This window comes from Pseudonaja textilis, chromosome 12 (genome assembly GCF_049901715.1).
Source record: "Pseudonaja textilis isolate UNSWEBS1 chromosome 12, rPseTex1.2, whole genome shotgun sequence".
In the NCBI taxonomy this organism is placed as follows: Eukaryota; Metazoa; Chordata; class Lepidosauria; order Squamata; family Elapidae; genus Pseudonaja; species Pseudonaja textilis.
The window spans coordinates 3941444-3956957 of NC_142001.1; the positions used below are offsets into that span (position 1 = coordinate 3941444).

At 38.4% G+C, this 15514-nt stretch overlaps 1 long non-coding RNA gene across 1 annotated transcript in view; it reads right to left on the minus strand.

Annotated features, from left to right (window-relative positions):
• Positions 1–15514, minus strand: part of LOC148124756 (uncharacterized) — an 801081-nt gene that overhangs the window by 180052 nt on the left and 605515 nt on the right. The window lies entirely within an intron of this gene.

The window sequence follows — 15514 nt, forward strand, 5'->3', positions numbered from 1 at the left end:
CTTCCTTCCTTCCTTCCTTCCTTCCCTTTCCTTCCTTCCTTCCTTCCTTCCTTCCTTCCTTCCTTCCTTCCTTCCTTCCTTCCTTCCTTCCTTCCTTCCTATAGGGCCATGGAGGAGTAGAAGGGGGGAAAAAAACAGTCACTATTGAATTCCAAGAATTGTCGATATAATTTATCCTTCTTTCAGTGTTTGTTTTTCTTTCCAGTGTTTGCTTTTCTTTCCCAAAATGAAAATGCTTGTCTATCTTAAGAGACTGGTATATACCTCCAGGCGCCATCTGTGCCTCCCTGGAGTGTCGATGCGTCTTCCACCCAAGCTTCATGAGGTGGCTGTCCTCCTTGTGGCCATTGTTCCAGTGAAAGGTACAAAGATCCTGCACGCATGTAGGGTGTGCGTACCTGGGGCTCCATAGCGCCATGATTTGTAACCTATCAGGTGTGCTCAATGATCATTTAAATAAATACTTTTCACCAGAACTACAACCAGTACATCATCTGTGTCAAGCTGCTGATCTCCTCCATGCAAACGTTGGAGGGAGGGACTAAGTCAATTTGAACTGTGATTAGTTCCTTGTAAAATGTGGTGCAATGATCCAGTGGTGGGCTCCAAATAATTTAACAACCGGTTCTCTGCCTGGTTGTTGGGTGGGCGTGGCCATGGTGGGTGTGGCCTAGTCCTGCACCACCCTGGGAGTGAAAACGGGCTGTAGAGGGCCTGTTATTCACGGGCTCCAGAGGTGCTCTGAAGGCCGGAAATAGGCCCGTTTTCACTCTCCACGAGCCTCTGGGAGGCCTGTTTTCCACCTCCCCGGGCTCCACACCCCCCCTGCACTTACCTGGGATCCAAAAGAGGCCTTTTGGGGACTCCTGGGTGGGATGGGGTGGGGCGGGGCCAACCGGTCATCAGAACTAATGGTTCACCGAACCAGATGTAAAATTAAGATCTGATTTGCCCGAACTAGTGCAAACTGGCTGAATCCCATCCCTGCAATGATCCCAGCAATTTTAAGGCCAGCCAACCTCCCCTTATTTCAGCAGTTTTATATCCAGAGCACCTTTTCAACAAAGTGGCATCACTGCAAGCATGCTCAGGGCAGAGTTTCTCAACCTTTGCGACTTTAAGGCAGGTAGACTTCCAGCAAGCCTGGGGAATTCTGGGTGTTGAAGTCTATCCATCTTAAAGTTGCCAATGTTGAGAAACACTGCACCAGGGGCGGTATTTCTTTTATCTTGGCAGCTTTAAGATATCTGGACTTTCATTCCCTGGTTTGCTGGGCTGGAGAATTGTGGGAGTTGTAGTCCACCCCATCTTAATGTTGCGGAGGTTGAGAAACACTGTTCTGGTGAAAAAGCAAGCAAGTAATACTGTGGCGTTCTTAGGTTTTGTCTTTGTGGAACACAGTTTTCTGTAAAACGCTAAAGGGGACCAGTTTTTCCTTTTAGACTAATCATTCCTAATTTTCAATTGTTTTTCAGGGTCTCATATTATGTCCCTTCTGAAATGAGGAGGGAAATCTACTTCAAAGCCTTTTTTCCCTCTTTCTTAGATAGGCTACGGTGTGAAATAAAGTCACATTTTATTACTGCAGGGCAATATTTCTCAACCTTGGCAAGTTTAAGATGGCTGGAAGCGGCAGTTACACACCAACATCTACAGTTCTACAGCTGATGGGAATGTAACATGCAATGCGTGTGGCCCTTTTCTGCCCTGAATTAAGACTGATTCCACATGCCAAGTGGATTCTGAATTTTTGGTGCAAGCACATGTGTTGCTGCCTACTGGTTTTTCATTCCCTTTGCAGATTCCTACAGGGAAGGTCCAGGGTGGAGTGGAAGAGAAGAAAGGCCTTTCTTTTGGATATGGGCACCTGCTCTAAAGTCTGGATTTAAGCATTTGTTGGAAATTAAAACAAAAATGGGTGTTTTTTTTTCCTGTATGCCATTCTCCTGATCCTAAGGATCCATTCGTTTTAATTACCTCAACTTGGAAAACAAAATTTAGGAGAACATATAGGGGAGAGAGAGGAAAGAAATCTTAGTATTTGAATTATTAACTTAAAGAGAAAGGAATGACTTTATTTTGATCGGCATTTAAAGGAAAAAGGCAGACATTTAGGGTGCTCAAATTGCTTTAAATTCAAGCAGAAAGGGGGGGGGGCTGGAACATGTGGGGGGGCTTTATATCTCCCACCTGTACAGCTCTTTAAAGAAGCTGCATCTTGTCCTGGCTACTTTAAAGACTCACGACTTTGAAAGACTCGCATCCCAAGACATCTTTTGGTCCTTTGTCTAATCCAGTGGGCTGCAGAACCCGACAGGAAGTAAAGAAATCTTAAAAACAGGAATCTTTCTGACAGTCTTTATATGGTTATTTTTTTTAAAAAAATGTGCATTTGATAGATTTTATTAGCATAATGTTTCGTTTACAACATATCAGAATGTATTTTGGCACAGTAGCTTCTGGTCTAGACTTTCTGATAGTAAGACAACAAATTGATTTTTTTTCTAGTCTATGATCTTTTGGTACAGTAATTGCATGTTGCAAAATGGCTTCATGCTAAGAATGCACTGATTGTATTTTATAAAACATGATGAAGCTCTAAAGAGACATTGATGACTGCCATTGACTATTCAGTTTTCTTGTGGCCTTGAGTCAGTGGCTGGACGCTTTGCTACAGACCAACCAAGTCAATAAAGTTGCAATTTTTAAAACTAATCTCCAAATAAAACTGTTGAGCCTATTGAAAGGAAATTGAAGGAAGCATGGACTATGTTGGAAAAGGGATTTCTCACTCAGTTATCAACGTTTTTTTAATTGAAAGTATATAGTTGTCAATGTTATCTTAGAGCCGTAAAGAAGACCCTACATTCAAGCGAATGTGTTTTTTACTGGCAAACGAATTAGAAAAGAATGTCTGATCCTGAAGTCTTTCCTTGATACTATCCTATGGAAAATGTTGGGCATTGCACAGCACTGGAGCATTTCTCATGTTTCTATGTGCTAAGTTGAAGCCATTCGTTTAAGAATTGCTCACAATTTCTTACCACATCTTAGTTATGGAGTGCAGCTTTTCTCAGCCTCAACCATAGCTGGCTGGGGGATTCTGGGAGTTGAAGTCCACCCCCTATCCCCCAAATGGTGCAGAGGTTGAGAAATGCTGGGGTCGTGCCTTAGCAGGTTCCATTTTATAATTTCTGAACAGATTTCAATGAACAAAGAACAAGATGGAATTAGCAGGAAACAGTGCAAAGAGGCAGCTCATTGGCTGTGCATACAATTTCATATTTCTCTGCAGATTCACATGGCTTTTCTTGTTAATTGAACTAACAGAAATTATTTTTGAAATTCAGATGTTTTACATTTTATTTAGACCTTTAATTCCCTTCACTAGTGTAAATATAACTTGGGCAGAGCAAATAACCAATTTCCAAGCAGCAATTTAAAAAAAAAATCCAGAAGTCACCCCAGTAAAAGTATTGTATATAAGATGTCTATTATGAAGTCTTAACATAATTCATGTTTAATGTGTGTAGATAATTATTACTGGAATAAATGATGAATTGCTTTTTGAATAGAAATGGGTGTCCTGTTGAAATTATTCTTTCTGATAGCAGCTTTTTCAAGAGCAAACCAATATTTTCCACGGTTCCTTGCATGGAACAGAAGGCCTGATTATTTTAATAGCATGCCTCATCTACCCAGAGAGAGCTGCCTTAGAATTATTCTTGGATTAAAAGTCATTGTTTGTGCAGCATTCAGTAATGTCAGTGAAATGAGAATAAATTGTCACACTTTGAGCTTTTAACAATCAGCAATGAAAAATTCTCACCTGAACGGATAGAAAAAGGAACTCCACAATGTCTTATAAATACCTCATTATTACCATGAGAAAAGAGCTATATTGAATTGTTTTAGGCCATATCTTGTTCTAGATTCCACTCATTAATGTCTTTTAGCTTTTCTTTTTCTGGAAGGCTTCTCACAGTAGCAATCATGATTTAATAGCCATGATTTAAGCCATGATTTAATTCTAGCCTAAGGTTTTCCACATGTATTGAGCCTATGGCTATGATAGTTACGAATTACAGAAGACTGGATCCCAGCTCCACTTGGAAGACTGGTTTCCATCATTGGTCAGTTGGAGCAGATGGGAACGTGATCCAAGTCTCTTTTCCACCAGCTGAGCTTTGATGCAAGATGGGAGCAGCAGCAGAGTTTCCACCCCCTTGGCTATTGCCATTCGAAGGTCGGTTCTGCCTTCTTTTGCCATTGCAACCATCTTGAGTTCAAGATGACCCCCACCTCAACTCCATGGCTGAGAATCCTCCTCATTGGCCATATGATGACAGCAGATTCTGGGATTAGTTTTCTTTCGGATTGCCTGCAAAATCAGAGGAAGAATAGTTTGCCCAGATTGTGTTCAATTTAGCCAAATTTTATATTGATCTTAATTCATCCCAGCGGACAAAGATTGTCTCAGCCGCACTCAATGGGGGTGGGAGAATACTTAACATTTTTGCAAGTCCAGGGACAGAGATGGAAAGAATGAAGGTTCAAAGCGGATGTGGTTGGAATCTTGATCAGAGTAGAACTGGAAGGGACCTTGGAGGTCTTCTAGTCCAACCCATTGCTTAAGCAGGAGAACCTATTCCATCTCAGACAAGTGGCTGTCCAGTCTCTTCTTAAAAACCTCCCGTGATGGAGCTCCTACAACTTCTGAAGGCAAGCCATCCCACTGATTAATTGTTCTCGCCGTTAAGAAATTTCTCCCTAATTCTTGGTTGCTTCTCTCCTTGATTAGTTTTCATCCTTTGTTTCTTGTCCTGCTTTCAGGTGCTTTGTAGAATAGATTGACACAAACACACCTCACTCTTCTTTGGGGCAGCCCCTCAAATAATGGAACAGTGCTTCATGTTATCCTTAATCCTTCTTTTCTCTAGACTAGCTAAACCCAAATCCTGCAACTTTCTCTTTATATATTTTAGTCTCCAGGCCTTAAATCATCTTAGTTGCTCTTCTCTGAACTTCTTCCAAAGTCTCAACATCTTTTTGTAATGTGGTGATCAAAACTGGATGCAGTATTCCAGGTGTAGTCTAACTCAGGTTTTATAAAGGAGTATGAATACTTCTAATGCCAATAACATGGCACCAATAACACCATGAAGTGCTACCATTTAACTGAGCAATACTTAACTGTATCCCAGGTGTGGACTTACTAAGGCTTTGTAAAGTACTAATACTGCATGTGATTTTTGATCCTATGCTTCTGTTTATATAAGCTTTTTTTGATGCTGCCATGCACTGCTGGCTCATGTTTAAGTCTTAATCCCTCATATTTAAATCTGAATCCCTTCCAAAGACTGGTAAACATAATTTAGAGTTAAATACCAGTAGTCCTCAACTTATGGCTACAGTTGGGATCATAATTTCTGTTGCTAAGCAAGGTGATTGCTAAAGGAGTCCCACCTGATTTTACAACCTTTTTTGCCATGGTTGTTAAGCAAAACATTGCAGTTGTTTTGGGAATCACTGGAGTCTAATGTGTTATCTGATCAGAGCCCCCACTGGAGCATAATAGGCACTCTCAACTTATTCAGGGTCCTCGAAGTAGTATACTTTTTTTTTTGCTTCCCCTTCTGGGGCAGGGGAGAGCAACTGGCACAGCTGGCTCAGGAATTCTGGGAGTGGGGGGTCCACAGATCATAAAAGGGCCATAGTTGCCCACCCCTCTTCTACATAGCATGCATAGAGGCAAAGCATTTGAAAGAAAAGTAAAGCAATCTGGCACCACATTTTTTTAATGTGTTTAAATTTTAGCAGAAGGCAACACCCCGTTTGTAAAAGACGGTAAAAGATGTAGCCTTTGCCCTTGTGATGGGGCAGCCCCAAATGTGGGACCTCTCATTTATGGAACTCCTTATCGGTTGTGGCCGCCTCCTTTCCTCCCTGAATGGCGTGAGAGCACAGTAGATCTTCTGGAGCAACCCAGAGATTCTCGCCACGGCCAACTCGCTGCGGGACAAGAGTCACACCAATGTCAAAGAAATGGTGGAATAGGATCATTAAACAAAGGATGGAAAAGGAGGGACAATTTTTATTTTGTTTTATTTAAATGGTTGAATTGTTAACATTGTCCCATGGGGAGTTGAGTTGGTTGTGGCAAGTTGTCCCATTCCGCACTTGTGTGTTTCCTGGGGTTGTCTCTCAGGAACAACTACAGCAGCAGCAGCAGCAGCAAAAGGAACTTTTTTGTCATAAGGATGACAAAGACGCACAGAGACAACTTTAGACAGTATTATTGCACCTCACTTTGGTGCACTGATTCCCGCAGAATCTCTGAACATCACAGCTAAGTGGTCTGGAGGTTGGGAATTTAGAATTATTTGCTCATTGAGGTGACGCATGCTAACGTTCCCTGTTTTTTTTTTCCTACTGAGTATGTTGTTGTTATGGTATCTTGGGTCCCACCCTCAAAAGATTCAACCTATTGTAGTAAATTGCACAGTAGATGTATTTATGATGTGAGGAAAGAACAACACATCTTTAAACACTCGCCTCAGGCCACATTGTAGAGCTGATTCTCAAGGGCTGAAAGACAAATGTGTCACCCAGCATTGCTGTGCATTCATTATGATTCTTCTATGCTTTACAGCTATCGATAAAATTGTCAAGGAAAATATTTACGTCACTCCAACCTTAAAATGAGCCTTCTAATGTTTTCAGCCTTGGGTGTCTTTGTGTTCCTTTTTGAAAAACAAGGGTTTTACTTCCAGTACACAAAATACTACTGTATATGAATTCTATACTGTAGCCTCTTTTTGAGTTGATTCAAATGATATTCTTTAGCGCTCTTTGTACTTCTACGTTGTCCTCATGCAGGAAAATGTTGAAGGCTGGAATGCAGAAGAGGCTTTAGGTGTCTACCACGGAAGTCAGTTTTTACTGGCGCAAATCTGGAGTATATAACATGTTACTAGGCAAAAGCGGAGGGGAGGAGGAACCCTTAAGCTTTCTGAAGTAGATCTAAGAGTAAAAAAATGTAAAGTGAGTTAGAGAAAAATTAAACAAGGAATACAGATAGGGTGAAGAGACATACAAGGTTTTAATACAAGGAACAGAAGCAATCGTCAAGTATCCTAAAGCAAAATCTAAATAAATTATTCAAAAATCTATTTCAGAAGATAATGGGAAGGGGGATTGAAAAAAGAGAGGACAGTTTAGATGCCTGCTGCTCTATAAGGGAAATTAAAAAGAGGAAAGCCGTTGCCACAAGAGCAAAGAGTTTCCAGACACACTGTGGAGGATCCTTTGATAATTCAGAACATGAGTTCGAAATGCTTCCATGTTGGTGCAACTATCCATTGAATGTCTCTTAGGAAAATAGGAAGGGTTTTTGTAACCCAAAGGGGGAAGGACTGATCAGAAAGTATGTCAATGAAGACTCAGTCATCCAGGCCAAAGGTGTCTATAGGTTGAATCATAGCAACTGGGTCAAAATTTGTTAATCTGAGACATTGCTTGGATGAGCAACGAAATGTCTCAGATTAACAAAGTTTGGTCCAGTTGCTATGATGCAATCTTTAGACCCTGACCAGAACCAGACGCTGGGGATGAGCATCTCTGTTCTGTGATGTGACCTTCCCTCCTGGCACAAATTCTTCATATGTCATTGAAATGCTGCTTCTCTTTGGCTTGCATAAAATTTATATTATAACCCTATACAGCTGTTCACTCCTTTCTTAAGTACCTCTTGCCTTCAAGTAAGGAGAAATGGAGTCTCAAGGGACTTGGCTGCTCTGAGCTGATCCTGGGAATTTTGCTTCACTTTATATAAGGATCTATCAAATGGTCTTTCACAACCAGACCCCTGAGCTCTTCCCCACTCTAAATGCACAAAGAAAATTTCTTGGCCGCTGGGACTATCCAAAAACCCTCATTTGCTGTGCAGGTCTTTTGCTGTAGAACGTGGGACTACTGTACAATGTAGAAAAGCTCCCAGGAGTTAGTTTTTGGACGCTGAATTTGTGAAAGAAACCATAGCAAAGAATTTCTGATGTAGTTGAGGGTGCGGAGAGGCATGGAGGAAGCAAATTTCGAATATCCGGGATAATCATCCAACAGTGAATCAATCTGAGATATAAAGGTGGTCAAACCATCTCCATTTTGTCTGTGGTCATCCAGATAATTCTGGGATTTCAGACAAGTGTCTTTCACATTCAGAATTGCCAAAACTGAACTCCTTATATACTGACCAATTCCTTCTCTGGATTTACAAAACACATTGAACCAAGAATAAACAGGCAGGTTGAGCTGGCACACCTTAGAACATAGGGCTGGAACGGACCTTGGAGATCTTCTACTCCAATTGCTTCCTCAAACAGGAGACCTTATACTGTTCTGGAGAAATGGTTGTCCAATCTCTTCTTGAAAACCTCCAGTGATGGAACATCCACAATTCTGGGGAAAGCCATTCCATGGATTGTTTTCAGTGTCAGAAAAGTTATCTTTACTTCTAAGTTGGTTCTGTCCTTGTGATCTTCCACCCACTGCTGCTTCTCCTGCCCTCTGCTGCTTTGGAGAATACGTCAACTCCTTCTTCCCTCTGACAACCCATCAAGCGCTGGAAGACAGTGATCATGTTCCCCCAATCCTCTTCAATAGGCTCGGCTCTCTCTCAACCGCTCATCATATAATTTAGACTCTAGGCCCTTTTATCTTCTTCGTTGCTTTTCTCTGCACTCTTTCTAGAGTCTCAATTATCTTTTCTGTTTCATGGCTACCAGGTGTGGATGCAAAAGCATTATAAGGTGGTATTAAACACTTCATGTGATCTTGATTACATGTTAATGCAACGTAGGGCTGTGTTGGCCTTTTTTGGCAGCTGCCGCTGCACACTGCTAGCTCATATTTAAATGATGGTCCACTAGGACTCCAAGATCTCTGTTACAGTTACTGGCTAGGTACAGCCTATTTCATACCTGTGCATCAAATCTCAAAGGGTGCCTGACTTGGTCTTCTGGAAGCCGAAGGAAACATCTTCCGGCTTCTGGTTTCTTACTGGCCCGGTGGCAGAAGGAGGAAGCTCATTTTCTCTCATCTGGAGGAAGGCCCCTTTCTCTTGGGGGGGATAGAGATGAAAGCCATCAATGAAGAAGGTCCAACAGCCAGGAAGCCGAAGTGATCCAGTCAGTCTGTGACATTTACATGGAAAGCTCTTAAGCACACAAGAGGAGAACCTTCTCCTCTCTTCTTAGATTGTGTACATTTCGGCTTTGCGTAGAAATGTCAACGACACCCCCCACCCCCTGTCCTCTTATATAGGTTTCCTGGCCTTTAAAATACGTTGCTCTTATGGAGGCTTTTTTTCTGTGAACCACCACCAACTGAGAATAACAGAAGCTGAAGAGTCCACAAAAACCAGAAAATACTTTGGCCAACACCATTTTTTTTTGCCCCTTAACAAGATTTCAAGTCTTGGTGGAGGGTGGAGCTGGCGTCGTGACGATACAGCATGCAATCTTGGAGGTCTGAGATCTAAACCTATCGGATCTAAACCGTCCCGAAGAGACGGTGAAAGTGAAGAGCGCATCCTGTCGATCCCAGGGATACCGCAAAGTCCCTGGTAGATCCAGGAGAAGCTCTTCTTGCCAGCGGCAAAGAGGCAGCCATTAAAGCTGCTGAAATTGGGACAGCTCCGAAACGGAAGAGAGCAGAAAGAGAGAGTGTGCCAGTTTGGTGAGAACTTTTTTTTTTTTTTTAAGATCTGAAAGGACACCCTAAGGAAAAGAAAGAATCTGTAAAAGTTTTGACAGAAGTGATTAAACGGCGATTTTAAACAAGAATGTCAAAGTAATATTTTGTTTTGTTTTTTCTCATTGCTGGATTTTCTATATATGATCTTGTATTTTGAAACTGGACTGTTTCTTTCATTTATATCTATTTTTCTTCTCCTTTTTGATTTTGTAATATTTTAGGCTAGAGGCTCCCTTTAGTTATTTCATTTTTAAAAAAAATATCTTTTCTTTTTTATTCTTATTATATCCTGCTTGGAAAAGGAGGGGGAAAGTGAGAGCAAAGAAACTTTGTAACACTGCCAACTAGAAGTTTGAAAATATTCTATTTCCCTGTGACCAGACAAAGCTGAGAAAGAAAGAACTGAGACTTTTTTTTCAAGGACATTGCTATTTGATAAGATAGAGGGAAGAGCATGGAAGAGTATTATTGCAGGTGCTCTTCTGGGTTTCTATCAACAGCTGGAGTCTGGTGTGGAAACGTAGGGGGAAAAAAGGTGATAAGTTTTTGGAGAAGAGAGTTATAATAAGAGCCTCGGATAATCAAACGAAGTGCAGCGTGCCCTTTTTACTTTTCCTAAGTCATGCTATCCCTCCTCACCAGCTTTATTGTATTTTTTTAACCTTTTTTTGATAATAACTATTTGGGTTTTTTGGCTTTGTTGGAGCTTGTCTTTGTTTTTCTTTCTTTCTTTCTTTTTTGGAAGTCCAATCTCTACGTTTGCTTTTTATTTTAAAGGGAAAGCCTTAAAAGCCTTTTTCCCCCCCTTTCCTGGTATTTTTGTTTTTTCATCTACCTTTCTGGTTTATTTTTATGGACTTTTTTCTATTTGAGATCTTTCAATTGGATTAAGATGTTGAAGAACCTGAAGAATTTTTCCTTTTCCTTTTTTTTCTTTTTTCTTCTTTTTTCTTTTTCTTTATCTAACTAGTGATTGGATTAAGGAATACAAGAACCTGAAGAAATTTTGTTCTCCCTTTTTTTTCTTTTTATTATTATTATTATTGGGCTTCTTTTTTCTACTATTTTTATTTTGAACTATAATTGGTTACTTCACAATTGGATTAAGGTTTAGAAGAACCTGAAGATTTTGAATTGCTTAAAATGAGTAGGAAATTTATAGCTCCTGGTTCTTCAACTTCTACTTCTTCCTCTCCACCATCTGGAGGACAACGTTCAATACAGACAATGTTAAAGCAAGAAAAAGAACAAAAAAAAGTGACTCTGCAGATGATTATGCAAGGAATTCAAAATATTCAAGCAAGATCAGAGAATATTGAAAAGAGAATAGAGAACATCGAACAAAGAACAGAGAACATTGAACAAAGAACATTGAACATTGAACAAAGAACAGGGAAAACCAATGAAAAAGTGGAGAACATCCAACAAATGATGTTGAAGTATGATGAGAGATTCCAAAAAATTGAAGAAGATAAACAAAGAGGCAAGAAGATTGGAGATATTGGAGATATTGATAATAGATTAATGGTGGTTGAACAAGATAAAAGTGGTATGTTGAGATGGGAGATGGATAGATCAGTATTCTATCTTAGATTCCAAAATGTAGAGGAAGAAAAAGGACAAAACCTAGCTGAGATAATGATAGAAATACTGGCTGAAGCTTTGGAAATAACTCAAGAGAGGATGATGGATGGAATAGATGAGGTTTATCGAGTCTTCACAAGATATGCGATGAGAAATAGCCTACCAAGAGAAGTTCACATTAGATTTACAAAGAAAGCCATTAAAACGCAAATATTGCAAGTGGCAAAAGAGAAAACTTTGAAATATAAAGATAAGGAGAGTGTGGTCTTGAAACAAATGCCCAGAAGAGTGAGAGAGATGAGAAGAGAATACCGATTCCTGACTAAAATGCTACTTAAAAAAGAGGTGAATTATAGATGGCTGATTCCAGAAGGTTTGATGTTCACATGGCAAGAACAGAGACACAGAATTGACTCAATTGAGAAAGTGGAATTATTGTATACAGAATTTTTTGGAAGGAAAGAGGAAGAGACAGAAAAAGAGATCTCATTAATTGAATTCCAAGAGGACTGCCAAATGGCGACTGAAAAAGAAGAAGGTGCAGTAGGTGGAAAGGTGGAAGCCAAAGAACAATATGAACTAAGATCTACGAGAGCTGCTAAACTTAACTATAAAATATAACCATGGAAGAGAAAAAATTCATTACAATTAATATAAATGGACTTAACTCAGCCGTTAAAAGAAGGAAAACCTTTCATAAATTAGAGAAATTAAAATTTGATATAATTTGTCTACAAGAAGTACATATTAAAAAACAATATGAACAATTGTTGGTACAGCCAAAATTAGGGAAACTATTTACTTCCTTGACCCAATGTAAGAAAAGAGGAGTAGTTTTATATATTAAAGAGACCATCCCAGCAAAATTGATTTATACTGATGATGACAGAAGAATACTAATGGTGGAAATAATGGACAATAATATGAAAACACTCCTGATTGCAATTTATGCTCCGAATGGCAAACAAGAAGAATTCTACAAAAAATCACATATGAAAATAATTGAACTGGACTATGCTAATATAGTTATGATGGGAGATTTTAATGGAATTGTAGACAATAAATTGGACTATATAGCACAGAAAACAATAAAGCAAAAAAGAAAGACTCTCCCTAAATCTTTTTTTAAAATGGTAGATGAAATAAACTTAAAAGATACATGGAGAGAAAGAAATGCTAAAACTAAACAATATACTTTCTATTCAAATAGACATTTATCATGGTCCAGAATAGATATGATATGGATGTCAACAGAATTAATATCTAACATTCAAGAAATAAATATTGAAACAAGTACTTAGGCAGATCACTATCCAATGACAATTAAATGGAAAGGACAAAAAAGAAGATCTAGATGGACTTTAAATAATACTATTTTAAAGGAAAAAGACTTCACACAGTGGATGGAGAAAGAATTGCCTTTTTTCTTCAGAGAAAACAAAAAAGAAGATACATCAGTTCAGAATGTAAGAGATACAATGAAGGCATATGTTAGAGGCTTGATAATAGACTATACAAGGGAAAGGAATACTAGGAAAAGGCAGGCCTCTAAGGCCCTAGAGGATGAGCATAAAAGACTTGAAAAAGAGCTACAGAAAATGCCACAGAAAAAGGACATCAAGCTAAAAATGGATATAATTAAACACAAAATGGGTCAAATAGAAAAAGAAGAATTAGCACAGAAAATTAGAGGTGCTAAACAGAACTACTCTGAAGACGCAAACAAACCAGGTAGATGGTTAGCATACAAATTGAGAAAGGAGAAAGAATCAAGGAAAATATTGCAATTAATAGATGACCAAGGCCAAGTTTGCCATGGTAGCAAAGAGAAGAAGGAAATCATTTGAGACTTCTATGGGAAATTATATATGCAAGAGAATATTGATGAGGAAAGAGTTAAGTAGTACTTACAGAATGCTAATTTACCTCAGATACCTAAAGAGACTGAAAAAATGTTAGAAAGCAACATAACGATGATGGAGCTAACTGAAGCACTCAGGAAGCAAAATAATGGAAAGGCACCAAGTCCAGATGGACTTCCGGCAGAATTTTATAAAACATTACAAGAATTGTTGAATCTTCCATTGCTAGAAGTTATGAATGAAGTTATGTTAAAGAAGAAGATACCTAAATCATGGTCAGAAGCCTATATTACACATTCCAAAAGAGGAGGCCGACCCATTACAAATTAAGAACTATAGACCCATTTCTCTACTAAATGCAGATTATAAAATCTTTGCTTCAATATTGGCAGAAAGACTTAAAAAATATTTAAATAATTTTATCTATCCTGATCAAAATGAATTTCTGCCAAAGAGACAAATTAAAGACAATATGAGAGTAATCTTGGATACTTTGGAATACTACGAGGCACATCCTGGAAAACAAATGGCTCTGATATTTCTAGATGCACAGAAAGCATTTGATAATGTGAATTGGCGATTCATGTTATTACTGTTGGAACACATGGGTTTTGCTAGAAAATTTATTCAAGCAATAGAAGCTATATACTATAAGCAAACAGCAAAGGTCATGATAGAGGGAGAACTGACAGACTCTATTAATATAAGAAAAGGAACAAGACAAGGGTGCCCACTATCACCTTTGTTGTTTGTGTTAACTTTGGAAGTGCTAAACAGAAATATTAGAGATGAAAAGAATATAAAAGGAATGAAAATCAAAAAGGAAGAATTTAAGCTGCAAGCATTTGCGGATGATCTGGTTTTCATCTTAGAAGACCCTTTAGAAACAGCATCAAAATTGATAGAAAAGATAGAGACATATGGAAAGGTGGCTGGTTTGAAAATAAATAAAGATAAGACAAAGATTTTGACAAAGAATATGCTATTAAGACAAAAGGAAGAACTGGCAGATCTATTGAAAATTCAGGTCACGAATAAGATCAAGTACTTGGGGATATATTTGACAGCAAGAAGTAGTACATTAAAAGAGAATAATTATATTAAACTTAAACAGCAGATAGCGCTAGATTTGGCGAAATGGGAAAACTTACAACTGTCACTAATAGGGAGAATTTCAACAATCAAGATGAATATATTACCCAGAATTTTATATTTGTTTCAAACAATTCCAATTAGGCTTGGAAAAGACTACTTTGAAGATTTAAATAAAATTGTGTTGAAATATATATGGCAAGGTAAGAAAGCAAGAATAAAATTAAAACTTTTGCAAGATGCTAGAATTAGAGGAGGATTTGGTTTGCCTAATTGGGAGTTGTACTACCAAGCTACAAATCTGATGTGGGTTAAGGAATGGATAACACTAAGAAATACTAGACTGTTGACATTAGAAGGACATGATTTGTTGTTGGGGTGGCATGCTTTTTTATGGTACAAAGGAACTAAAACACAGGGGTATTTTAGAAGACATTATATACCGGAGTCTCTGTGGTTAAACTGGGAGAAGATTAAAAGACAATGTTATTTGAAAATTACAGTCTGGTTATCGAAGCATTTTCGTATTCTATAATATACAAAAAGGAACGAACAGTTAGATATGGTGAAATATTGAATGAAAAGGGTGAACTTAAATCTATACAAAAGCTAGAGGAACAAGGTATAAAGATGAATTGGTTTTCATATGCGCAAATACATTCAAGGTATGATAAAGATTCTAAAACAGAAGGTTTCTATGATAAACTGACTGACTTAGATAAGATTTTGACAGGTACTGATGAAAAGGTGATTAAAAAATTGTATGGATATTTATTAGAAATTAAACTAGAAGAAGAACAAGTTAAAGAAACTATGATTGCTTGGGGGAAGAATTTTGGATATGGGATTGATTTAGAGAAATGGCAAAAATTGTGGTCTCAAAATTTTAAAATGACAATGTCAACAGCATATAAAGAAAATTTGTATAAGATGTTTTACAGGTGGCATTTTCCCCCGACAAGAATAGCAAGAATGTTCAAGAATAAATCTGAAAAATGTTGGAAATGTCATCAGACACCTGGCTCATATTACCATATGTGGTGGACTTGTGCGGATGCTAAAAAATACTGGACTAAAATCCACATGTGGTTGGAAAAAATGACAAAAAAACATATTGACTTGAAACCAGAGATATTTTTATTGGGAATTTTACCTGAAATATATAGTAAAGACTTGAAATACCTGTAAATGTATTAACAGCGGCTGGGGTTGTATTTGTTAAA